Source organism: Cryptomeria japonica, chromosome 6 (assembly GCF_030272615.1).
Source record: "Cryptomeria japonica chromosome 6, Sugi_1.0, whole genome shotgun sequence".
Classification (NCBI taxonomy): Eukaryota; Viridiplantae; Streptophyta; class Pinopsida; order Cupressales; family Cupressaceae; genus Cryptomeria; species Cryptomeria japonica.
The window spans coordinates 368939752-368967622 of NC_081410.1; positions in this window are offsets into that span (position 1 = coordinate 368939752).

The window sequence follows — 27871 nt, forward strand, 5'->3', positions numbered from 1 at the left end:
TATACTTTGATTATGAGTTGGTGCTTCAAGTGTTGGAATGCTTTTTGTTTTATCCTTTTCAAAAATTTGTTGATTTTCAATCGCTTGTAGATGATAATTTTCTTCAATTTTTGACCATTTGGAACATGTTATAGACATAGAAGACACAATTTTTAATAAATGAAAAACACAAGCAAGTACAAATCCCTATGGTAGGCTAAGACAATAGTTGTTGAATCTCACATGGAGTTTCCCCCGAGGCTACGCTATTCAAAGCAAATATTTAGATGCTTGACCCCACTGGCTCCACCCTCGACACTCACTTCTTTGGGGCAGCCAAGCACCAATTTCCATGAAATCTCCTCATGGCAAACTTTATATCTCTACTAGGAACCGTATGTGTGTGAGTCGCTTCAGAGGTCCGACCTCCTGCGCCAACAACTAGAAGGGTTTTTGCAACTAGTACAAATAGTTTTTAGTAAAGGCTTCCGGTCATGTGGCCATACATGCGGCACTTTCAGCTCTATAAATACATAAGGTTCCCAGCCTATAGAGGTTACGCTCCATAGGGTTTATGGGGAAACATAGTGTCGGTATGAACTTATCAACACACGTTGTTTGAAATTTCATCAAAAACATGATTTATTTAGAGTGGATTGGAAGGACTCGGTATTAGCCCATTTCCACTTTAGGTCGTTCCCCTCTCATTGGCCCCCTCAAGGTAGCTCGGGAAGGCAGGCCCTCTACTAGATTAATTGCTTGAAAGTAAAGAAAGCGTAAAAGAGTGGGTTTGGTTTTTTGATCACCCAGTTAAGGGGAGAGCATATACCTACCACTTTCGAGACACGGAATACAAGCATTCTTTTTAACTTTTTCAGAGTAATTTGTTGGCTAAGTCCTATTTGGAGATGTTGCTCCAACAAGCATGGTGTTTATTTTAGCCCCACATAGCAAATGATTTTCTAAACTAGGAATTGGAAATCCTGGTCAACAAAATGAAAATCGTTGCAAAAAGTAACTTGCTTTGTAAGAATGGACAAGTTTATTATTCTTTTTAACTTGCAAAATATAAGATTGCTGTTCTTTTTAGAGCCCAAGATTTGAAGTGTGAATGTCCTAACTTTGCAAGAAAGTAAATGTTTGATTTGTTGTTCTTTTTACCTTGCAAATGTGATTATTTTTAGAGCCCAAAAATAAGTGAGGTACTTTTTAGAACACCAAATTGAAAAATGAAGTTCTTTTTACCCAAAAAGAAGTATGAGTTCTTTTTAACCAACTTTGAAAAAGCTAGGAAAGAAATCACTAAATCCTAAATTGTCTTCTCCAAACCTGCAAGAAACTATTAGAAATCTGCAAAATAGTAAAAAGTTAGTGAAAAACCTTAGGTGGGCTTCCACAAGCCTAATTTCAAATCGGTTACAAACTTTTTGTCAAATGCGCTATCCTACGATTCAAAAGCGCTAACCTGCGTTACACACACGCTAACCTACGTTACAAAAGTGCTAATCTTCGTTACAAAAGTGCTAACCTGCATTACAAAAGCATCAATCTTTAGACAAAAGTGCTAACCTGCATGACATATGTGCTAACCTATTGTGTAAAAGCACTAACCTACATGACATATGCGCTAACCTATGATGCAAAAGCGCTAACCTATAATGCAAAAGCGCTATCAAAATTGACATATGCGTGAATTTGCATTACAAATATGTTAATTTTATTTTTACGAGTTTTTTTTTTTTTTTAAAAGGTATATGCGAGGTCTTGCTCCACAGTGGGCGCCAAAATGTGTGAGCTTGAATTTCATCCTTAGAATATTACCCGAAATAAGTTAGTTTCACAAAATAAAATGGAAATGCATACATGAAATCCAAAATCCACCAATGAAACTACATGAAATACATACTAAAATAAAACATTATTTTACCTTCATGGCTTATGTCTCATTGTGTCCTAACTCCACTATTCCTGGTTGCAGATGGTGTGCTCTCAGACAATGCACTGTTGGCTTCCAAGATGGCATATGAAGAATGGACTGATAACTTGTAGTTAACTGATTGTATGATATGCAAAGCTACATGATTATGCTAAAATGATAATACTATATGATTATATTGCTAAAATGATATTTGCTATTTGCTTCAAAAACTCACGGATGCATATGATTAGCTTGCAAAATGCACTTGAAGTCTCTTGAAGTCTCACTTGAAGATTAACTCTCTCAACTGAAGCTCTTGATTTTATAGACTTTGAGAGGATAAGATGATGTGGGTCAGATCAATGGTCTTGATCAGATCTGTAGATTTGAATGGCTGTGAGCAAAGGTGAAGGTTGAGAGAAAGGGGGAAGGAGAAGACAAGTGTCACATCCCACCTTGATTGGGTTGCTGACTGAGGGAATCTAGGGATGGTTGGAGGAAATTTAGGCATGGTAGGACAAGTGGACCCAAGTCCTTCATAAGATGTAGGGGGTGTTGGAGAGAATATATGAAATGGTTATGAAATATGTGTACTTACACAATTTTCATTGAATTTGGAAGTTGGAGATAAATCATGAATTAATATTAAAAAATATTAATTTCCTTAGCCACATGTTTGATGAGTTGGCAAAGGGAAGATGAAGTGGAGATGGAGGGTGAGTTGGAAAAGGAATTAAATAATTTTGAGAATTATTTAATATTTGAGACTATAGGATAGGAGAATAATATTGAATATTGGATATTTAATTGTTTGGAGGAGATAATTAAATATTGGATATTTAATTAACTCGATTAGAAGGAATAATTAAATATTAGATATTTAATTAATTAGAGGAATAAGATAATTAAATATTAGATATTTAATTAACTTGGAAGAATAGGATAATGAATTAATTAATAAAATATTAATTAATAGAAAGACATGAAAATGAATTAAATAAATTAATCCTTTCAAATTAACTATTTAATAGATGAATAATTATTAAATAAATATAAAATATTTATTTAATTGCTCATAGCCAATTTTTAGGTGTATACAGGCGGCATCTCGACTGATGCTTGCAGAGGAGGTGGCACATATCAGTCACCGGTATCGAACTAACATGGATGTTGACTCTCTGATTCTGGCGTGGGCCTATGAATTCGAACCGAAGGTGGAAAAGGTAAAACTCACATTGGTCAAATTGATTGATGGGGATTTTTTGATTAACCTGGATTTAATCTTGGAGTGGGTGGTGTCGGGAGTTGGCATTCAAATTAAGGAAGGGGACAACCAGGAGGATTTGCTTCCTTTTATTCGTGGCCCAGAGGGTGAAATCAAATACCAGTGTCGTGATCATGCCCGAGTGGGGTGGGAAGCGATGAAACTCTTTGTGAAATTAACTAGGGTTGATGAAGTCCTGAAGGCTTTGCATGTGGTGGCAAGGATGGAGGTTGGTAGGGAATTGAGAGATAGGGCTAAAGAAGGAAGGGCCACACAACTACTGAAAAGGTTGGAGGGTGACCCCGACTTTGGGTGCCTAAAATGCATTCCAAAAATGAAAGCTGAAGCGGCAAAAGGGAAAGCATCGACCTCCGAGGAGGGAAGGGACTGGGAGGAGGCGACCCAGGGGGATAGTGAGTGAGTGGCCTATCGTATCAGCCAGTGTTTTTTAATTTGATTCCAAATGATTTATTACTGCTGGAACATTTGTTATGGATATCCAGCAATGAACTGGTTTTTTTTGTCTACTTGCTATAAGCTGTGGGCAATATGGTTTTGTCTCTGTCTGCGTTTACGCATGAATGACTGCAAATTTTGTATCTTGAAACTTTTGAATTAATAGAATGAAAAAACCTTTACTGATAAACTTTTGTATCTTAAAACTTTTGAAATTTTGTATTTTGAATGACTATATATTTATAAAATTATAATTAATAATTAATGGAATGAACTGAATTTTTTTTTTATAGTATTACATAAAAAAGATCATAGTATTAAATTTATTTCCATTGTTTAACAAATAATTGAAATAACGTAGCTCATATATAAAAAGCATTTGAAAGAAATTAATTAATAAAAATGAAATAGAATAATAGAAATCATTTTTATATCCATAAGACTGTAAGAGGCAAATTGAGACAAACTAGAATTTGAAAAATTATCATTAATATTTATGCTTTGGAAATTTACAATTTTTTCGTCTGAAGTCTGACACTCTCAAAAACTTAAAAGCCAAACTGAGTGAGCCACTGAGCCTATTAGCTTTCGAGGACATAGGAAAAAAAAATTGCTAGGGGCCCAGGGGGTGGGGCTAGGGCACAAGTTGTGGATGGTTTACAACTTTGCACTAAGAATCCGGCCCTCCTTCAGTGTAGAATTCTTTAGACAAAATAAGTTGAGAGAATTCTTCAAGCCAATTGTAGTTTGGAAAGTCATCCAGGAGCAACCATTTCCAGAGGAAGTCCCTGCCAATCCGCGCCCATTTCCTATGACACGTCAACTACTCCGCATTCAGGTTCAAGAAAAACGGTTGCCTGGCCACTGGCACTATTTGGTTTGGGAGGAGAAGAGTGGATAATTCACTCGCCCAAGGGATCCCCACCCCTACTTCTACAAGGATGACAACAGTAATGTCATCTCCAAGGAAGTCTTCCTTAAAAACCTTCCTCAACAACATGAGCATATCCACCTTGTCTCCTCCGAGGTCCAGAAAAGACTCTAAGAAATGAGATGTAATGTCCATGTTAACACGGTACCTATTTTTGTTTCATAGAAACTCTCTGCCCAACACCATCCGCAAAGCCTCATTGGTGAACGACCCAACCTCCTTGCAGACTGATTGGAGGGTTGGGTCTCTAATGGAGCCTAGAAAGGCCCTCTGGTCCTCTGCAGAAGTGCTTCTCAAGCAAATGGGAGTGTCCATCTTGAGAAAAGAGATTAACAAATTAAACAACCTGAGCCTATAAACCTCAACAAGAGGAAGAATTTAAATATAGCTTCGATGATTTATCTACCAAATGGCAAAGGCTAATTGAAGATGAAAGAAGCAGAGATCGTATATAAATAGTTGAAGCTCTTGATTGTAATAATTACTTCTTTAACCGTATTAATTGCTTTAAATTTTTAAAAATCTTTCTTATCTCTGCAAATCTTTCCCATAAATGCACTATTGTGTGAAAATGGAAATAGTTATAAACCAGTACCAAGTTGGCAAGTATCACATTGGAAGTTGTGTGGACAAAGTGGATTGCAATTACTAAAAATATATTTATTAAATGAACAAAATTATCGAACGTGATTCGTGACATTTGATACATGTCTATTAAATCTAATTCCATTTCGGGCACTTTCTAGTGAGCTATGTTATCTTCAGAAAATTGGGCCGAAATAAAACTTCAGCCATTGATCTATGATCATCGAACGGTTTAAAATCATTGATAGTTTTTAGGTATGTGTCACCCTTCACGTGTCAAAGAGGCTGCAGTTATTGATACATCGTGCAGAGTCCGAACTCAATGTATTATGAATTTATGTGATGTGATGTGCCTTGTCTATTAATGGCAATGAATTCATGAAATTGCCAATAAATTATATATTTTTCCATAAATAACAAAATATTCGCCAAAACAAATTCAATAATTTTCAAGCGGTGGATATAATTCGCCGATACATTTAAATAATTTTCAAGCGGTGGATAAAAATTGGCAATACATTTAAATAATTTTTCCTTTGGAGTAAAAATTTTTGCTCATACAATTATTTATTTGTTCCTTTTAACAAAAAATATTCGCCTCCCACAATAAATATTTTCCCCATAGAACAAGGTATTATTCGCTAGAAATTATGGAATTTTCGTACCCTAGAAAAAAATCGCCAATATGAAATAATTTTTCCCCCTATTTAAATTTTTTTTTTTGCCATCAATTATGAAAATCGCCCCCCCCCGAAAATAATGTCTGATTCACCAGGATTTTACACAGTTGCCCAGGGGGTGGTTTCTTAAAGTTATCCCTGATAGAGGTTCTTGATTTGTAAGGTGTATGGTGGAAGTTATATTTTTTGTTGGAGGTGTGAATACCTGGGTTGAGTTAGTTAGTACCACATATTGTGATATAGTAGTGGTAATTTGTTATGATGTGGAAGTGTTGTTTGAGGGTTGTGTGAAAGAATTGGTTTGTTGTGGTAGGGAGGTGTTATTTGAAGGTGGCATGAAAAGGGTTATTGTGTTATGATATGTTTGTTGAACTATTTTCTCCTAAGATCTATGATGATTTAGTGGTAATGTCATATTTTGTGAGGGTGGTATTGAAGCTAGAGCGAAGCTTGAAACCTTGTTGGGATAATAATAAGAAATAGAAATTAGGATTAACCATAATAATGTAATCTATCTTTTATAGTCTTAACATCTTGTTGTGCTTCTACTAATTCATCTAGTTTAAGGTCTCGAATTTACTCCTGTACATTAGGTCTAGCCTCAAAAAAAGGTAGTGGTGGTGTCTCAAATTCACTTGTCATGAATAACATGAGGACATTCCAAACTCATGTTGAGTTGGATCTATATTCATGTTGGTATTTTCTAAGTCAATTAAGTGAGAGTTCATCAGCTCCTTATGTTGGGATCTAGTGGTAGTCATGTAAGGCTTTCAAGACCTTGGATGAAGTGGTATATGAATGTGATTAATTTTTGGACTTTCTTATATTATAATTGGACTTGGACAAAAGGGATGATGTTTTGAGATTTTTGGTTTGATACTTGAATTGATAGCTGATGATGTTGGATGAGACCAAAATAGTGAAAGAAAATCTAGATCTTATGATAGTAAGGATCTGGAATGTGATGTGTTATACTTGGAATAGACTCATGAGTCAAAGAAATAGATAGGGACTGTAATATACTAACTCAAGAGTAGCCAAAAATCTTAAGATGATCTATTCACTGATGATGTTGGGATAATTTGATCTTTTAATTGAGGTATTCATGATAAAATTATAAGGCACTGAGAGAGCGGGGGGGGTGAATCAGTGCAAACAAAAACAATATGAATCTGATCACCGACTTAAACAACTTAAAACTTATAAGAGGAATATCACCACATAAGCTAATACCCAATTAAAAAAATTCCACATAACATAAGAGATTTATACGTGGAAACCCAAAAGGGAAAAACCATGGTGGGAGTTAATACCCACAAGATTCACTATATGCAAAATAGAAATCTTGACTGGTTAAGGTCTTACAAACATGCCCTGTTAGGAGTAGACCCGGTTAAGGGATTTGAATGATTAGCTCTATTAGGAGCTTTGACTTGTTAGGATAAAACTCACAAGAGGATTTAACACTGATATAGAGCTACCCTGTTAGGGGATTTACAATGTAAGGTCTATTAGGACCTACCTGATTAGGGGATTTTACTGCTATAACTGTTAGGATAACAATAGTTCAAATGATCTTCATGTAACACCTCTATGTCTGATAAGATACCCTTCAGATCCTCAAAACATCAATAACACATCAATACACAACTTCAGTAATCACCGCACACTCACAATCTCAATATTCACCTTTGATCTTATATATATCTTATAACTCATCACACTTTTTATAGACATCAACCTAGTCGGCTACAACCTTGGAACAATTTCCTAGGTTCAATGAATCTAGACAAAATAACTTTGCACACTGAACTTATGTCGGCCACCGACATAAAAAATCAAAAACTTGTGTCATTTTACCGATTTAAGTGACTTTATCACTACCAGTTAGGTGTTCATCAAAATACCCGCTCTATACATCAAATATCGCTTGTTCGATTGAATCTGCCAATGCGGTCATGAACATAGCTTCAAATACTGGTCTCCATCACTCTTGTAAAACCACATCATATAACTCTTTATAAATTGTTTGTACTAGTTGCATGGATGCAACTTTGTCTTTGTTTACCGGTTAAGAACCTATTTGCCGGTTCACTGGTAAACTGTCAACTATACCTATTATACCACACCGGTTGGCTTCCAAGACTTAGATGACCACAAAAGTATTGTTTCCATCAATGAAAAACATGACTTATTCATTAAACATGAATCTCAATCTCTTCATCACATTCACCAATCAATCATTTACCCATTGCATTTCACCAACAGTCTTTACTGGTTCAGTGAAATGCCAACATTCTCCCCCTTTGGCATTGATGGCAACACTTAGGAAACTTTTTGTCAACTAAGTGTGCAAAATGAAAATTGACTTCATGACATATACTCCCCCTTAGAAATTGCTTTCTATTAAAAAAATCAAAAGACGTATACTACTACTCATACAAAATTTTGACTGACTCTTCAACTATTACTACTCCTTTGACAACAATGCCAAACAAAGAAGTAAATAGATGAAAGATAAATACATTTACATCAAAATTTTCATCAAGATTCCATAGCATATATAGATATAGGAGTTCAAAATATTTTTACAATGCAATCTTAGAAAAGCATCACTAAAATGTGCTTTCAATTATGTCAGATCATTATGCCAGGTTTCCAAAATAGTGTCGGTTATCTTCACATGTGTCCTCATCTATCCAACAAACTCTTCCATGGCATCTAGAGTGCTCATCTCTGATGTAGCAAGAATTTCTTCAGATTCTTTATAGGCTCTCTGCAAGATTTCCACCTTCGGTATCAGTTATGTCTGTAATTCCTATAGTGATTTAATTCTCTTAACCTGTTCAATTTCATAAGCATTCAGCTTATGCTGAAGTTCTACAACCGATTTTCCATATTTGATAGAAGAGTCATTAAGGGGCTTGAATGACTCACTGAGAACTTCAAGTTATTGCTCAGCTTCTTCCTTCTTCTTCTTCAAGCCAGTACAAAATAATGAGAATTGTGGAACAGTTGCAAGTATTGTACCTCCGGTTTCAAGTCCTTTCACACAGTCCTTATTGATTGTAGGAGCAACTTTCCCTTTATCAATTTTAGTCATCAATTGCTTAGTTATTTTCTTCTTGTAATCCTTCTCAACACTAACATAAGCTGCATCCTCAAAAGATTCTATTTGTTCTCCGGTATCATTAACAAGTTGTCCAAACTTGTTAATAGGAGTAGCAAAATTATCAGTATCAGTCTCTGGTAGGAGACTTGACAAAATCTCAACAACATTCCTTATTGTCTCTGCCTCTTTCTGCTATTCCTTCATCCTCTTCTTCTTGGCCCAAGATTGCATGGTTGTTGAAATCTCCATCAACTCAATTGACCTCAAATTATCCATGTCTAGTGGACCTTTGATGCTTATAGCATCATCATCTTCATCATCTACAATTTTATTTTTAGAATCAAGTGACAAAGGTGTCACTTTAGGTTCAGTCTTCTTCTCTGCATCTTCAATTTTCTTTTCCTCTTCCTTTTCCTTTTCTATCACTTCCTCTTTCTTTTCATTTTCTTGTACCGGTGGGAGATGTGTATCAACAATTTGATTAACTACCGATGGTTCCTCATCCTTCTTTTCTTCCTGTTTCTCAGACATATCAACATCCTCTATATTTACATTGTCAGGAGCACTAGCATCATCATTATTACTGGTATCATCATCATTAGGGATAATCTCAAGTTCAGTTTATGTGTTAACCAGTTGATTATCCAACACAATTTCATCAGGCTTAAAATTAGTTATTTTAACACCTTTCAGAAGATCTTTAGCCTTAAACCTCTCGGGTTGATCTTCCTTAACTTCTTCCTCTTCATCCGAAGTCAGACCCAGTACCTTTTTCAAAATTTGTTCAGTCTCCTCATGGACTGATTGGGTCTCACCAATTAACATTCTTGTCAACCTTTTCTTCAACCTAAAAGATGACTTTGCCTTAGCAAACATTTCATCTAGCTCTTCCTCAATAGCTTCAGGTTGCAAGTTTTTCAAAAAATATTCAATGTATTCTCTATCTTGTTTCATGGCTGCTTGCCATCTAGCATCAATTATATTATACAACAAATTTGGAATTTGCCCTTGCAATTCAATTAGGGCCTTGCTGCATTTATTCATCATGTAAACAATTGCATCTTCTATTTCCCTTTGTTCATCTTTACTAAACTTATCAAAGAGTTTCTTCACACCAGTCAATATACCATACTCTTTAATATTTATTATTAAATTTTCAAGAGGTGTGAGCTTGATTATCGATTTCTGGGGAGATTTCATAGTTGGAGTATCAACACCCTTTGAACTTTTGCCACCGGCCCTTAGGGATTTCTTCTCTCCTTCGGACTCAGTCTCTTCTTCATCTGCTTCTACCGATTTATGTGCTTGTTGCTTTTTCCTCTTACCAGTCTTAACCAATGCAGTAGGTGGTTCAACAATCTTTCCTTTTCTCTAGAACTAAATCTTTGATGGTTTCTACTTTTTAGTTTCTACTAGTTTTTCCTTTTTAATAGCTGTTGGTTTCTCTTTCTCTGCAACCTTCTCCTTTCCATCTATTATCTTTACACCGGTGGCAGTATTGGTTGGTGCACTTGATGTTCTGGCTTGTTGAGAAACATGCTTTTCTCTTGCTTCAACAATGGCTTCCTTTGTGAATCCTTCTTGCTCTACAAATGCTTCAAATTCTTTTCTAAATTTCTTTGCAATTACGAGTCTTTGAAGTTCAGAGTGCACTTGAAGGGATTTCTCCTTGTAAGTGCCAAACTGTTCTGCTATTGTATCTACCAGTTGGGAAAGCAAATGATCAACACATTCAATTAGAAGATCTTTGTCCACTTCATATCCCATGGGCATAACCCATGTAGTCCGAGGAACAACTGCATCCATCATGCAAGTATCTATATCAACCATAAAGCAAATTGTACTTTCCTATTGGTTGACAACCTCTACCGCTATCCTTTCCCTTGCATGCATTTTCTTCTGAAAGTCCTTAAAATATCCCCATGTAATTTTTCCAAAATCATTACCAAGCATTCTAATGTTGTACTTCATTTGCATCAATGCAGGAGTGCCATCTATTCATTGGATATTAACAATACCAGGGAAACATTTTTGAAAATAAAAGAATAGACCAAGAATTAATTGACCAAATTTAAACCTTAAACTCTTATCCTTCTTGATGGCTTCCATGTTCAGCACAAGTTGACTCCTCAACGCCTCTGACAAGTTATAATCAACATCTTCTTTGATCATCCAGTGAGCTGTATGAATAGCTGCAGCAAGGATGTTGTTCATCCTGCTAGAGTAATAGATCCGATAACCGATCACCATAGAAGCATACTTTATTGCCAAATCAATGATATTATTCACCATCATTGCTCTTCCATCCCATTTAGATCCTATTACATTTTCTACATCATTCTTAGGAATGAATCTAAAAAATGGAACCTCACCGGTGGCACAAAACCTGGTGACTGCGTGAATAGATTCCTTACAAATTTTATGTGGTCGGTCAAGCCACATAAACTGGTCATGAATCCTGCTAAGCACATATCTCACAAGTTCATCAAAATCATTAATTAAATTCAGGGCATGGTGAAACCCTTTCTTGGTAACCCTTTTGAACGGGTCCTTCAAAATACCATTTTTATCACATAATGCTTTTGTAGACACCTATAATTGTCCAGTCTAATTAAATAAATATTTTATTTATTTAATTATCTAAGCCTAATTCTTCTATTAATTAAATAAATCTTTATTTATTTAATTAATTCATTTATCCTCTTCTAGCCTTATTTCTCATTTAAATAAATACATTTATTTATTTTAATTATCCTTTTTCTTAAATTAAATAAATATCTTATTTATTTAATTAATCCCACTTCTTCTATTAATTAATTAAATCTTTATTTATTTAATTAATTCATTAGCCTTTTCTACCCATGACACATGTCATTCATCTCTTAATTCATACACTACCTACCCTCTCATTATTTTATTATTTCTTTTACCTACCCTCTAATCATAGCCAACCATTTATCTTTTACACCTCTCAATCTTATCCCTCCATTTCATATAGTGTCTTCTATATAAGGAGATGCTTTCTTCATTATCAACCCTAACTGACTACTTGATCAATTGACTACACTACGCCTTTTACACTTTCATATGAGATCTTACTTGCAACCACATTTCCGTTCTTTGTTGAGCTCTTGTGCATGTAAAATCTGAGAGCAAATATATCAAGCAAGATCAATGAAGATAGGAAGAATGGAGATCCAAACCCTATTGGACATGTGATGGTATAATCTTTGTGATTTCATTTGATTTGAATTGTCTTAGGTAATCTTCATATGTTATGGTGGATCTTTGTTGTTGTTAGGCTAGGGTTTTGTGGTTGAATTCATTTAGTCTTTCATCATTGTTGTTATCCATTTTCACCGTATACAACTTTGTATTGATAAAAAATAACAGCAACACCAAGATCCTATAGTTTGCAATGATAGAAAAATCTAATATCTTTTACATGTAAGACACCATAAGGAACTCCGAATAGAGCTCCGACGGGATCAATTTCTTCAGACTTAAATAGGTGCCTCTTAAATTCAAGACGGGGTCTATCGGTTACATCAACTAAATGCGGGATGTTTATCTCAAATGATTTAGAAAGATAAGAAGATAATAAGATATCTGGATAAATACCTTTTACCACTTCTGCACTAGGGTTCCAAACACCAAAAAAGCTCTCTTACCGATTCCTGATTGCAAATCACACCAGATCACTTCAGATCTTTGTCAATGCTGCAAACACAAACTTTTCTCTGCTCACTCTCTATGTGCTCACAAGTATGCAATGTGACAAATAACATTTAAAAAGTTCCTTTTATTTTCCCATTATCTACCACATTAAATTCCATTACCAGTAAAACCCTAAAATATCTTATAACACATTACTAGTTCACATAACACATCAAACCTACCGGTTTGATCACAAAATCACTTCTTAATATCATAATACAGAAAAGTATGCATATTTAACATACCTCATGGTCCTTCAAGGGGTTCTGAAATGGATCTAACATTAGGCTCCCCCTAATATTTTTAACAACTTAGTTTGCCGATGAAGGGTTCTCCACACTAGGTGAAGAAATAGGATCTTCAGATGTTTTTTCTTTGGTTTTCTCATCATCCTTCTTTTTCTAGATTTTGTTCATTTTAGCTCTGGTCTCCTCCACATCAACTTTCATCTTCCCTTTCCAGTCAGTATATTGATTCACCGGTTGGTTCACCTTTGCTCTGCAAAACTTTGTAATATGTACCAGTTTATGACAATGATAACAAGCCATACCAGATGCTCTCCAAGGTCCAACATTACCTCTACTAGTCCTTCTTCTACAGTTCATTGCTACATGACCGTAATTATGATAGATTGTGCAAACCACATTCTTCCTCTTTTCCATCTCATAGGGACTAGACTGGTTAGCATAGGGTCTCTGCCAGTTAGGACATCTCCGATCATCAAAGGTTCTTTGCCAACCACCACCAGACCTCTGACTCATGTGAGGTGTTGGATTATTTTCTCCATACCTACACTCAACAGCTCTATGTCCATTCATATTGCACATAAAACAATAACCATTAAAGGTTCTAGGCTTATATCCTTGATAAACATTGAGTCTATAACCATTAACATTAGATATGCTTCTACAAACATTAGCAGTATGTCCTAGTTTATGACAATTGAAACAAAAAGACTTATAGGACTTCTTACCAGTGGGTTTCTTCACTTTAGGAGCAGGTTTACCTTCATGCATATTGTCCTTAGTACTAGAAAACTCACCTTTCTTAAATGTATTGTAACCCAATTCAGTTGTATCACTGCTCATCCTTTGAGATTAGATATGTTCATCAAGCATGGCAACACTTTCGTTAAGCTTTGCCAACTTCTCATTAGCATCAACAAGTTCTTTTGTAAGGTCTTCATTCCTTTTCATGAGAATCTCTCTAAGAGACATTGCCATATCCAGTTCTACCTTTATCTCTTATTTTTCCTCATGTCAGTGTGCATATAGAGTGTCATTTTCCTGATTTATCTTAAAGATCCCATGTTCTTTCTCTTTGATTTTGTCTTTTGCTGCCCTCCTTGCTTCAAGTTCTTGACTCATTCAGATAGTTAGGGCTTCTAGCTCTTTCCTCAAGTTAGTCTTCTCATCTTTCTATTTCTCCACCTCATCAACCAATTCACCTATGTTTGCTTCATCAGAAGAACTTCTTTCAAAAACCTCCAATAGTTGTTCGGTTAGCTCTCTTCTCTTAGCAAGTGAAGCTTTATACTTGCCTCTTAATATTTCTAGGGCATCCTCAGTTTCTGCAAGTTTGTTAGACATCTCTCTATAACTAATATCCCCCATGTTTGTCTTAGGAATCCTTCTCAGGTGGTTAAGCCTCAAAGAAGGTTGGCTCTAATACCAATTGATAAACTTATAAGGCACTGAGAGGGGGGGTGAATTTGTGCAAACAAAAAAAAAGAATCTGATCACCAACTTAAATAACTTAAAAATTAACAAGAATAAGAGGAATATCACCACATAAGCTAATGCCCAATAAAACAAATTCCACATAACACAAGAGATTTATAAGTGGAAACCCAAAAGGGTAAAACCACGGTTGGAGTTAATACCCACAAGATTCACTATCTGCAAAATAGAAATCTTGACTGGTTAAGGTCTTACAGACATGCCTTGTTAGGAGTAGACTCAGTTAGGAGTCACCCGGTTAAGGGACTTGAATGATTAGCCCTATTAGGAGCTTTGACCTGTTAGGATCAACGTCGCAAGAGGATTTGACACTCTGATATAGAGCTACTCTATTAGAGGATTTACAATGTAAGGCCTGTTAAGACCTACCCGGTTAGGGGATTTTACTACTGTAACTGTTAGGATAATAACAGTTCAAATGATCTTCATGTAACACCTTTGCGTCTGATAAGACCCGCTTTAGATCCTCAAAACATCAATAATACATCAATACACAACTTCACTAATCACCACACAATCACAATCTCAATATTCGCCTTTGATCTTATATATCTCATAACTCATCACACTTTTTATAGACATCAACTTAGTCGGCTACAACCTTGGAACAATTTCCCAGGTTCAATGAATCTAGACAAAATAAATTTGCACACCGAACTTATGTCGTCCACTGACATAACAAATAAAAAACTTGTGCTGTTTTACCGATTTAAGTGACTTTATCACTACTGGTTAAGTGTTCATTAGAATACCTACTTTGTACATCAAATATTTCTCTTGTCTGGTTGAATATGCCAATGCGGTCATGACCATAGCTTCAAATACTTGTCTCCATCACTCGTGTAAAATCGTATGATTCAACTCTTCATAAATCACCTGTACCAGTTGCATGAATGCAACTCTATCTTTGTTTACCGGTTCACTGGTAATCTATCAACTGTACCGGTTATACCTTACCGGCTAGCTTCCAAGACTTAGATGAACACAAATATATTATTACCATCAATGACAACACATTACTTAGTCATCAAACATGAATCTCAATCTCTTCATCACATTCACCAATCAATTATTTACTAGTTGCATTTCACCAACAGTCTTTACCAGTTCAGTCAAATGCCAACAATTCAAACTTCCAAGAAAAAGAAAAAAATAGGGATAGAGGATAAAAGTTTTAGGTAACACTTTTGTAATGATTTTTGTTGCTTTGGAAGATAATACTAATACTAATGTGCTAGTTTGTTGATAGAAGATACAAATGTCCAAGTTTATCTAAGGTTAATTTCTCTAGTTTCTCTAAGTTCAATTTCATGTGATGTGATGAAAATGAAATGGTAGGTGAAAATATTTGGAACATAAAGGTGGTTAGGTGAAGTGTGTCTCATGTTCGTTTCAATTCTACAAGTTTTGTTTGTGGGGTATGATATGAAATCTCAAGGGTCTTTGATAATAGTGAAATACACAATAGTACTGATTAGTAACATAGTGATATAGGTTAGAAGTGCAACCCAACATAACAAAATCATACTAAAAATTTTCAAATGCATACTTCTATAAATACATAGGAGCACAATATAATAATCTATATAAGTGATAAAGGATGACACAAATGCATAGAGTAATCTAGAAAAAGTGCAATGATACAAAAAATGCATAGAAGGATAATTAAAAGCATTGGATGATAATAAAAAGTGTAGGTTTGTGAAAAAATTGTAAAATTATTTTTAAATCATTCGATGATACAAAAAATCAAACTTCTAGGTTTTCTATTTTAGATGTGTGTAACTCAATAGCTTAGAAAGTTATGTCGATGCATTAGAAAAATAGGCAATGATTTTATAAGACTTATTAGGTCAGAACCATAGGTCAATTGTTTTACTTACAAGATAGTTTCAAAAATGCAATTATGAATATTAGACGTGTAGTAATATGGGAGTAGTAGTGCAACGAAGGAGGTGAGAAGCATAGTTTTACATGGAAAAGATGTGACAATTTATCACAATAACATAATTTAATCAACCAAAAGTGCAATGGTATGTCTCAAAAGTGATATATAATAGATTGAAAGAATAGCACTTGATGTTTGTCAGATGTAGGTTTCAATAATTTTGGTCAATTTGTTCTTTGACAAGAGATAATGAAAGAAAACACAATGACTATTTTGATAATTTTAGGTTAAAATGATAAATTGGATTCGCTAATATATCACAATAAAGACATTCCAAACACATTAACAATTTAATATTATTTAGATGGGTGTATCTCCACTAGTGTGGCACAACCCATAATACCATGGGTTATGCATGCATGTTCCACTCTTAAGAGGCAATAGATAGGGGTATAGTGGATCAATGGTTCAACTTTCCCATTATTTTGAGGCTTTGCCACCTCTAAGAATTCATATCCATCCTTAAGATGGTACATATTGAATAATATTTAAGCATGATATTGTACCTTGCACCATACTATGGGGACTATTGAAGGTATCTAAAAATTAGGAGTTTATTGCTATGTATAAATAGTAATCCCATCTAAAAGTTCCTGAGATTTGAGTGGTCTCTCCTTAATCCTTACCAAACAAGTCTTAGCAGATCAAGGGTATTGTGACTTGGATTGAACAATATTGACCATAGGTTGAGGTACAACTTTTTCTCTCTCCCCTTTACATACCCTACCAAAAAATAAGGTTAAGTTTCCTTTTGGGTGATGAATTCCCTAAGTAGGCCTCCTAATAAAAATAAAAGAAGAATATACTAGTGTTATTTATCCCCAAGCTCGCATGAGGCACAAGGGAAGAGCATACACAACTAGTATTCCTTGAGTAAAAATAATAGATATGTGAACTAAAAGGTGCTTCTAATCCTTAGGCTTGTACTAGACATAAGAGGAGAACATACACACTAATGAGTTCACCAAACACAACATACAATGTTCATTTTCCTTTTAGAAAAATGAACTATGCAACTACTCTAAAAATTAAAACATTAATAAAAATTACACTAGATATGGACTAGTAGTTTCAAAATTTTTTCCTTCTCCCAATGATTGTTAAACTACATAAATCAACTTACTTGCCCAAATCTCAAAGGTGGTTAGTGAAAAATTATGATATTGAATTCCAAAATTAGAGATCAAAAGTGTATAAATATAAAACAATAACATGGTAATATCTAACAAAAGAATAATAATATATGACAAAAGTGCACTAATTCCTATCAATATCATGACAAGTTAGCTCAAATGTGTAGTGATATTGTACTATCATAAATTGTAATACTTTAATTATTGAGTCCAATTTCACACTCTCCTAGCACTTATTTTAGTATTTACCATTCCTCTATGCATTATAGGACCTTTATCTTCCATTAAATTAATATTTAATTCAATATTATGAGTCTTATTTTACTTTAATACATTAAGAATTTCTTATTTAGGCCCTTATTTTAAGTGTGCCCTTTATCTTATTTCATTTCAAGCTTATATCGGTCCTATGCCATTTTAAAGTTCAATGCACTTTTTCCCCAACTTAAATATTGCCATTTTTCATATAAATTATAGCTATGGTAATAGGGCTCTATTATCTTGTGACCCTTACTAATTGGGCCTATTTTGTTAGGACATTGTAGCTCAGGCTACAGTGTCTGATGCCTTTTTGCTAAAATTTTAGAAGAGTAACATGTCAACCTTGGAATTTCTAAATATATCCTTGATATTTGTATAATATCATAAATTCTATCCCTATACAATTTAATACTCACTTAGGGCTCACTTTGGTATTTTGGCCTTCTGTGTTCTAATTATGCCTGATTTTGCTCACATAAGCTTCAAACTTGCAATCCTCATTTTATACCTTGTTATTTGGTTCTTTATTAAGTCCTGATAGGCTAGACAAGGGTGCCCAAAACACCCTTGTACTTTCATAGTGGCACCCCAAGCACCCTTGTCCAAGCTAAAGCGGCCCATTTTTAGACCCTTCAATGTTCAAAAAATATAGGTGATAATTCCTTTTCTATATTGGTCCGCTTCATAAATTCAAACATGTTTCATGAGGTGAAGTATAAAAGAAATCCTTACCCCCCATTTGAGACATCCATATTATATCTCTCCACAAGTTCTCAATTCAAATTCAAGTAAGCAAGTAGCTAAACATCATTAAGGCAATGAAGGAGAGGTCAAGTACTCAGATTTCAAGCAATCAAGATGGCATCTGTGATCAAGTTCTTATGAAGACATTCAAGATTCCTACATGACAACATAAACCCTTTTGTGAAAACTTTAAAGAAAGATTGATAAAGGTAAAACATTTTAATTCATCATTTTATTTTCAGATCTATCCTTTTCCCTATCAAGACACACTTTCAATTCCATTCAATTATAAGGTTAATTTTAAACCCAAGGTTTGACTTAGGCAAACCCCTATCAACCCAACAACATTTTTCCCTTTACTATGTGCATGTGACAAGATCTAGAGATGAAAAATATAGATTCAGGAAGAGCAGATAGAGACATACAAAACCAACTTTTGTAGAGAATAAATAGGGAGGACAAGGTCACCCCAAGTACCATTGTCCAAAAATTTTGTAATGAAAATTTAGGAAACACTTAGAACTGCATTATGATCTCTAAATCGTATCTGTTTTCCACATATGAAGCTATGAGGAGAAGATCACCCCAAGCACCATTGTCCTACATTTTTGAGCTCATATTTCAAATGTAGGTATCTCTCTTCTTACCATTTCTAGATCTATATTCCATGTTTGCATATATGATCTAAAACTATCTATACATACTAATTATTGTTAGTTTTACATCTTCAACTCTAGATCTTGCATTCAATTTACATTATTGTCATAGTTCATTTTCAACTAAATCACTTGGATAACTAAATAAACTTTGTGCTCAACCCCTTTTTCATCAAATTGGAGGTCGAGCCAATTGGATCCATTCTCCTTTATAATATAATCAATGGGAGATAGGTCTTATTCCTAGTTTGTAGGCATGGACTTGTGAATCCTATTTTCCACCATAAATGTTCTGGTGAACCCGACATAGTGCATTGCATAAATTCTGATTTATATGTTCAGATCTGGTTATTATTGCACATCATTTTTAGATTTAGAAACATTTATTGTTCAAATCTATCATTCATTTTTCTTAATTAATTGGTTAATCAATCATTCTATTAGGAAATTTTATTGTTTAATCACTTTTTTTTCTTGCATGAGAGGAATTAAGAGTAAAAATCTATTTCATTAGCTTTTCTCTATTTGTGTTTGAGTTTCATTAACCTTTGTCCCACATCCAACATACTAGTGAGAAGAAGTTATAGACTAATGGCTTCCCAAAAGAGCATTGAGACTACGATGACTAACCTATTCCATGGAAACTTGGGCAAATCCTCTATTCCTACACAATACATACCAAACATTGTGCATAACCATTCCCCTCATAATTCTCATGATGAGGATGGCTCTCTAACTCAAGTAACTATTGGCCAATTGGGAAGCTTGACAATTAATTGGATATGATTCAACAATGGATGGGTCAATGGCACTTGAATAGTGAGGCAATCCCCTTGATTGAAGTATTGAGGAAAATGATTGAAAGTGATGAATAAAGTGTGAATGTATTGTGAAGTATTGCGTATATTATGAAAAATAATGCACATTATGCCAATAAAAAGTTGTGCTAAAGCTCTTGATTTTTCAAGTCCTACCAATCCAATTGAACATTCCATTAATATGCCTACATCATTGCCTAATGTGTCTACATACACATCTTCCACCATGGCTACCTCTACATGAAATGTTAATCCTACACATGTTAGTCATGGGGGAAATCTTATCAATCAATACTCCTACATATCTCCATCCATTAGCCTTCCATTGATTTCCCAATCATCTCCATTACCCACCTACCAGAATGTTCCACCTTCCTATTCTCAACCTCTACCTAGATATCACAATGTTAAACCTTCATCACAATCTAACATGTCCAACTCCAACTCATCTACCGAAGCCACTATCAACAACTTAACTCAAAGTGCCTCATCTTTGAAATGACAATCAGATCCTTATCTAAATTTAGTGTTCCTACAATAGATATTGCTAGTCCATTTTTTGATGATATTGTTCATAATCTTGTCCCACAATACATGAAGGTTCACCATTTAGAGATATAATGGAAAAGGTGACCTCTAGACTCATGTGAAAACATTTGAAACATCGTGTAATGACTTCTATTATGATGATAGACTCATGGAAAAACTATTTACTCATACCTTTAGGGATAAAGTTTTGTAATGGTTTTGTTTGCTGCCTCATCGATCAATTGATTCTTTTAATAAATTATCTAAACATTTGTGCAACATTTTCAAAACAATATTGGTCCTCAAATTTCTTTAATTAATTTGATGTATTGTGAGTAAGGAGTTAAAGAAAAAGTGACTGATTTTATTGGTAGATATAAACATTTGCATTCACACATTGCTTATCTTGTGCTTGATGGTGATGTTTAAAAAATTTTCATTAATAATTTGCAAAAGGATATTAGAGATAAGCTTCTATTTTATAAATTTACATCTTTCACACAATTATGTGTAGTGCTTCATGATTATTAGCTTCAAATGAGCCAATTTGAATCCCATTCTTCAATGGATCCAATTGATAAGAATGAGGCTACTCATCAATCATTTCACAAATTTCAAAAACAAAACAATAATTTCATCTAGATCAATAAGAATTATTCCAATCATATTGATACACAAGTGGTAGCTACAATATCAGGTATGGCCCTTTTGTCATCAATTTTTACACATTGATGAGGCTTGTTTCATGCATCTTTATTTCAAACATTTTATGATGTTTTAAGACTTTGTTTTAATATTCCTAAGATTATATACTATGTGATAATGTCTTTTTTAGTCATAATGTTGAACATACCATTTATGTCTTAAACCTCTTATAGTGATGTTATAACAATTTAATGGATGCAATATAAGTATATCTTTATCTTTGGATGATATTAAATATTATGTTTTAAATAATTAGGAATGTGTAAGATTTCTAGTATGTTGACCTTGGTGATGTAGCTGGTTGAAAGAGTCCAATGTTGCTGAGATGGGATCAAAGGCGATCATCAAGACATGGAAGAAATTTGAAAGAATCCTAGACAACAAAACAAAGAAGATGTCAAGACTGTTATGATGTGACCACCATTTGTTAGTGTCACTAGAAGACTTCAAAGACTAGGTAGGGAGCAATTAATCTTTCATTTATTTTCCATGTTTCCCGATGGAGCAGATTTAGGAAAAGATTGTAATGCAAGCAAGTTCAGAACAAAGTTCTACTCTGTTTCAGTCTCCTTTGCTTCTTACATTTTATGTTTCAATAAAATACCTCCTCCTAGATCTTAAGAGTGGAGTGGATATTATGGTAGGTAGTTAGAGTCCACTTATTCTATAAATTCTTCTCATTCTTCTTGAGGAGAGAGTTGAAAAATTATGTTCATCTTTAGTATCTTTGAGTAAAGAATAAAGTCCAGGCTCACTTTTTTAGCATATGATGTAGTTTTGAGAGCTTAAAAATCTAATTATATAGTTACTAGTTCAAAAGACTCATCCAAGGGGGTCCACTTGTTGAGGATTCTGCATGTTCATTTTCTAAGTTACCTTCATTCTATTTATAGTAAATTGATGTCTTTTCTTGTAGCCACTGAACTGCAATTTTGTGACTGTTCTTGCAGCCAAGGTAGAGGGAAATAGTTGTTTATGTTGAGCTACAAAATTTCTATTTCAGAATAAGGCATAAATAGGATTTCTCTGTATTAAGATATAGTTAGAAAAATTTCCTTTGTGAGAATTCATTTCCTCATTTCATATGTTTATGGTTAGGATGAAAGTAATTCCTAAAATCTCTTAGTGCACAAAATATGTTGTCCCATTTCAAGTTAAACATCCTTAGGTTGATATGATAAATGAACCTTAATGATGGAATCTGACGGCTTCTCAGTAAAGAGTTCATGTCTCTTAATTATGGTGTAGTACCTAATTATCTATCCATTATATAGGCCCAAATTTTTTGGCATCGTTTCCAAGGATGATGTCAAGCTAAGAGTTTGTAGGGAGATAAAATATTTTTTATTACACTTCTATAGAAATAGAACTTTTTGTTTTCATAAGTAGTGAAGTTAGATAGGAAGAAATTAAAATCATTATATTAATTCTTTGCACAAACTGTGGAAATTGAGTTAAAATTTTCATACATAGGAGAAGGAGAAGAGATGCTTATGGGAAATTCCTTCTGAATGAACCTAATCTTGAAGATCAACCAACTGACCACAAATTTGATCCTTTTGATGCATATGAAATAAATCCTTTTGCTGACCTTTTTTAGGATTTGTAATTGGTTGAACCACCTCCTCAAGAGCCACTAGTTGAGAAACCCCTTGAAAATCCTTGGTCCCTTGTTGTTTATCAAGAAAATATGGTTGCCCAAGCTAATAACACTCAACCTAGTTTTGAGTTTTCCTATTCCCAACCAGAATCAACTTCCTAATCTCAAGAATATTCCCGCTTCATCTCTTCCCAAATTTTATGGTTCAGTGATAGAGGACCTAGATACATTTCTATTTGAATTTGATATCCTATGTAGGATCTATGATTACACTACTGATTCTCACAAGCTCAAACTATTTCCTACATCATTGAAAGAATATCCTCTCAGGTGGTTCATGAGTCTAGGTGCTAATACTATGACAAGTTGAGATGTGATGAAGGAGAAATTACTTGAAAAATACAAGGATTATTATAGAGGCAGTGATATGTGTGGGGATGACATTTTTAGGATGTCACAAAAGGAAGATGAAAGTCTACAATATTGTGTTGAAAGGTTTTTGTTCAGCTTCAAGAAATCTAAGCATAATGAATTGAGTGAAGACTCACAAAAGTTGATCTTTTTGAAAGGAATTAATGATGAATGCATGGATGAATTTGACCTTTTGGGAGGAGGAGACATCACCCAAGATGATTGGGGTGATATAAAGAAGCTTTGTCAAAATTATTCCAAAGTTTCTTGTAAGAAGACTAGAGGTTACTGACTCTCATCAAGTAAATCTAACTCAGGGGTATCAAAGATAGAATTGAGCAATTTACTGAAGGATTTAAAACAAGATATTATCAACAATATGGATACATAGATAGACACTCTCCAGGAAAAGGAAAAGCATGAGGAAGTAGAGGCAATGTTGGTTGAATTTTTTCCTCATTGCAGACAAATGAAGAAGGATTGTAGATCCAAGAAGGTAGCAAGCATAGAAATAAAATCTATGCAACCGGAATTTCATCCATTGGAAGATGATGAAGGCCAAATTTTCTATGTAGTATAAAGGAGACCATGGGATCCAAGACAAGGTATGCATCAAGATCCTCTATCTTTCATTGGTCCATATTCCAATTCTTATGCATCTAATAATTAATAGAAATCCCAACACCCTCAGAATTTTGGTAACTATGGCACACAACCATGGAATTACCAATGAAATCCTTGGCCTAATCCTCAAACCTAGTGGCAACCACCACTAGGGAATTGGTAATCACAACCAAAAAATTGGCAACAACCACAATAGTGGTGAGGAAAACAATGGCCTCACCAACAAACTGGTTAATTACAACTCCCGATACCACCTATGTTGGCATTTGACTGAACCGGTAAAGACTGTTGGTGATATGATTGATTGGTGAATGTGATGAAGAGATTAAGATTCAAGTTTGATGCCTAAGTATTGTGTTTTCATTGATGGAAATATTGTTTCTGTAGTCATCTAAGTCTTAGAAGCCAATTGGTAAGGTATAACCGATACATAAGACAGTTTAACAAAGAACCGATAATTAGGACTTCAACTGGTAAACAAAGATAGAGTTTCATTCATGCAATTGGTATATGCGATTGATGAAGAGTTGGATGATGTGGTTTTATAGGAATGATAGAGATAGGTATTTGGTGTTATATTCATAACCGCATGAACAGATTCAACAAGATGATCGAGATTTGATGTACAAAGCAGGCTATCTGGAAGAACACTTAACCGATAGTGATAAAGTCACTAGATCGATAAACTGATACAATTTTGTTTTATTTTTGGTTTGTTATGTTGGTGGCCGACATAAGTTTGACGTGCAAAGTTAGTTTGTCTAGATTCATTGAACCTAGGAAATTATTCCAAGATTATTAGCCGATTAAGTTGATGTTTATAAAAAGTGTGATGAGTTATGAATGCATGTAGGAGATCGAAGGCAAATATTGAGACTTTGATTGAGCGGTGATTAGTGAAGCTCTATATTGATGTATTGTTGAAGTTTTGAGGATCTGAAGTGGATCTTATTAGACATAGAGATTTTACATGAAGATCATTTAACTGTTGTTATCCTAACAATTACAATAGCAAAATCCCTTAACCGGGTAGGTCCTGACAAACCTTAATCTCTAAATACCCTAATAGGGTAGCTCAACATTCGAGTTTAAATCCTCTTGCGAGGTTGATCCTAACAGGTAGGGATCATCACATTAAATCCCTTAACCGGGTGACTCCTAACAATATCTGCTCCTAACTGGGCATATTTGTTAGACCTTAACTGATCAAGATTTCTATTCTACAGATAGTGAATCTTGTGGGTATTAACTCTCACTGTGGTTTTTCCCTTTTGGGTTTCCACGTATAAATCTCTTGTGTTATGTGGAATTCTTTTTATTGGGCATTAGCTTATGTGGTGATATTCCTCTTATGCTTGTTAAGTTTTAAGTTGTTTAAGTTGGTGATCATATTTATATTGTTTTTGCTTGCACTGATTCACCCCCCCTCTCAATGCCTTATAAGTTTATCAATTGGTATCAGAGCCAAACTTATTTGAGGCTTAACCACTTGAGAAGGATTCCTAAGACACACATGGGGGATATGAGTTATAGAGAGATGTCTAATAAACTTGCAGAAACCAAGGAATCCCTAGAAATATTGAGAGACAAGTATAAAGCTTCTCCTACTAAGAGAAAAGAGCTAACTGAACAACAGTTGGAGGTTTTTGAGAGCAGCTCTTCTGATGAAGCAAACATAGGTGTATTGGTTGATGAAGTGGAGAAACTGAATGATGAGAAGGCTAACTTGAGGAGAGAGATAGAATCCCTAACCATCTAGATGAGTTAGGAACTTGAAGCAGGGAGGGAAGCAGATGACAAGATCAAAGAGAAAGAACATGAGATCTTTAAGTTAAATCACAAAAATGATACTCTATATGTACATTGGCATGATGAGAAGGAAGAAAAAGAAGAAATAAAGGAAAAATTGGATATTGCAATGTCTCTTAAAGAGACTCTTATGAAAAGGAATGAAGACCTTACACAAGAACTTGCTGATGCTAATGAGAAGCCTGCAAAATTTAATAAAAGTTCTACCATGCTTGATGAACAAATCCAATCTCAGAGGATGAAAGGTGATACAACTGGATTGGGATACAATACATTTGAGAAAAGTGAGCCTTCTGATACAAAGGACAACATGGAAGAAGGTAAATTTGCACCTAAAATTCAGAAATCCACTGGTAAGAAACCTTACAAACCTATATGTTTCAATTGTCATAAGCCAAGACATACTGCTAATGTTTGTAGAAATGTTACTAATAGCTATAGACCTAATACATATCAAGGATATAAGCCTAGAACCTTTAATGGCTATTGTTACACTTGAAAAATGCATGGACATAGAGTTGTTGAGTGTAGGTATGGAGAAAATAATCTGACACCTCACATGAGTCAGAGGTTTGTTGGTGGTTGGCAAAGAACCTTTAATGACCGAAGAAGTCCTAATTGATAGAGACCCTATGCTAACCAGTCTAGCCCTTATGAGATGGAAAAGAGGATGAATGTGGTTTGCACAATCTGTCATAACTACAGTCATGCAACTATGAACTACAGAAGAAGGACTAGTAGAGGCAATGTTGGACCTCATAGAACATCTAGTATGGCTTGTGATCATTGTCATAAACCAAGACATTGCAAAGTTTTGTAGAGCTAAGGAGAACCAATAAGTGAATCAACCTATTGACCAAAAAGGGAAGATAAAAGTTGACGGGGAGGAGACCAGATCTGAAATGAACAGAATTTTAAAAAAGAAGGATGATGAGAAAACTGAAGACAAACCATTGGAAGATCCTAATTCTTCACCTAGCATGGAGAACCCTTCACCGACAAACTAAGTTGTTAAGAAACTTAGGGGGAGCTTAATATTGGATCTATTTCAGAACCCCTTGAAGGACCATAAGGTATGTTAAATTTGCGTACTTTGATGTATTATGATATTATGAAGTGATTTTATGATCAAACTGGTAGGTTTGATGTGTTATGAGAACCTGTAGTGTGTTAAAAGATATTTTAGGGTTTTACCGGTAATGACATTTAATGCGGTAGATAATGGGGAAATAAAAAGAACTTTTTGAATATCATTTGTTACATTGCATTCTTGTGAGCACACAGAGAGGGAATAAAGAAGAGCAGAGCTTGTGTATGCAACATTTGAACAAATTGACATAGATTTGAAGTGATTTGTGATCAAAAATTGGTGAGAAAGCTTTGTCAGTGTTTGGAACCCTAGTGTAGAAGCGGTAAAAGGTATTTATCCAAAAATATTGTTATCTTCTTATCTTTCTAAATCATTAAAGATGGAAACTCCACATCTAGTTGACGTTACCTTTAGACCCCATCCTAAATTTAAGAGGCACCCATTTAAGTCTAAGGATATTGATCCCAACGAAGCCCTATCTAGAGTTCCTTATGGTGTCTTACATGTTGAAGATGTTAGATCTTTCTATCATTGAAAACTAGAGGATCTTGGTATGGCTGCTATTTTTGATCAAGTTAGAGCATTGTGTGATAAGAATGGTATTTTGAAGGAACAGTTCAAAAGGGTTACCAAGAAAGGGTTTCACCATGCCCTAAACAACATTGATGATTTTAATGATGAACTTGTGAGATATATGCTTAGCAGAATTCATGACCAGTTCATTTGGCTCGATAGACCACATTAAATTTCTAAGGAAGCTATTCATGCAGTCACCTGATTTTGTGCCATCGGTGAGGTTCCTATACTCAAATCCATTCCTAAGAATGATGTAGAAAATTTAACAGGATCTAAATGGGATGGAAGAGCAATGACGGTGAATAATATCAATGATCCGATAGTAAAATATTCCTCAATGGTTATCGGTTACGAGATCTATTACTCTAGCAGGATGAACAACATCATTGTTGCTGCTATTCACACTGCCCACCGAATGATAAAAGAGGATGTTGATTATGACTTATTGAAGGCATAGAGGATTCAATTGATGTTGAACCTAGAATCCATCAAGAAGGATAAGAGGTTAAGGTTCAAATTTGGTCAATTAATTCTTGGTTTATTATTTTACTTTCAGAATTATTTCCCTGGTATTGGTGATATCCAAT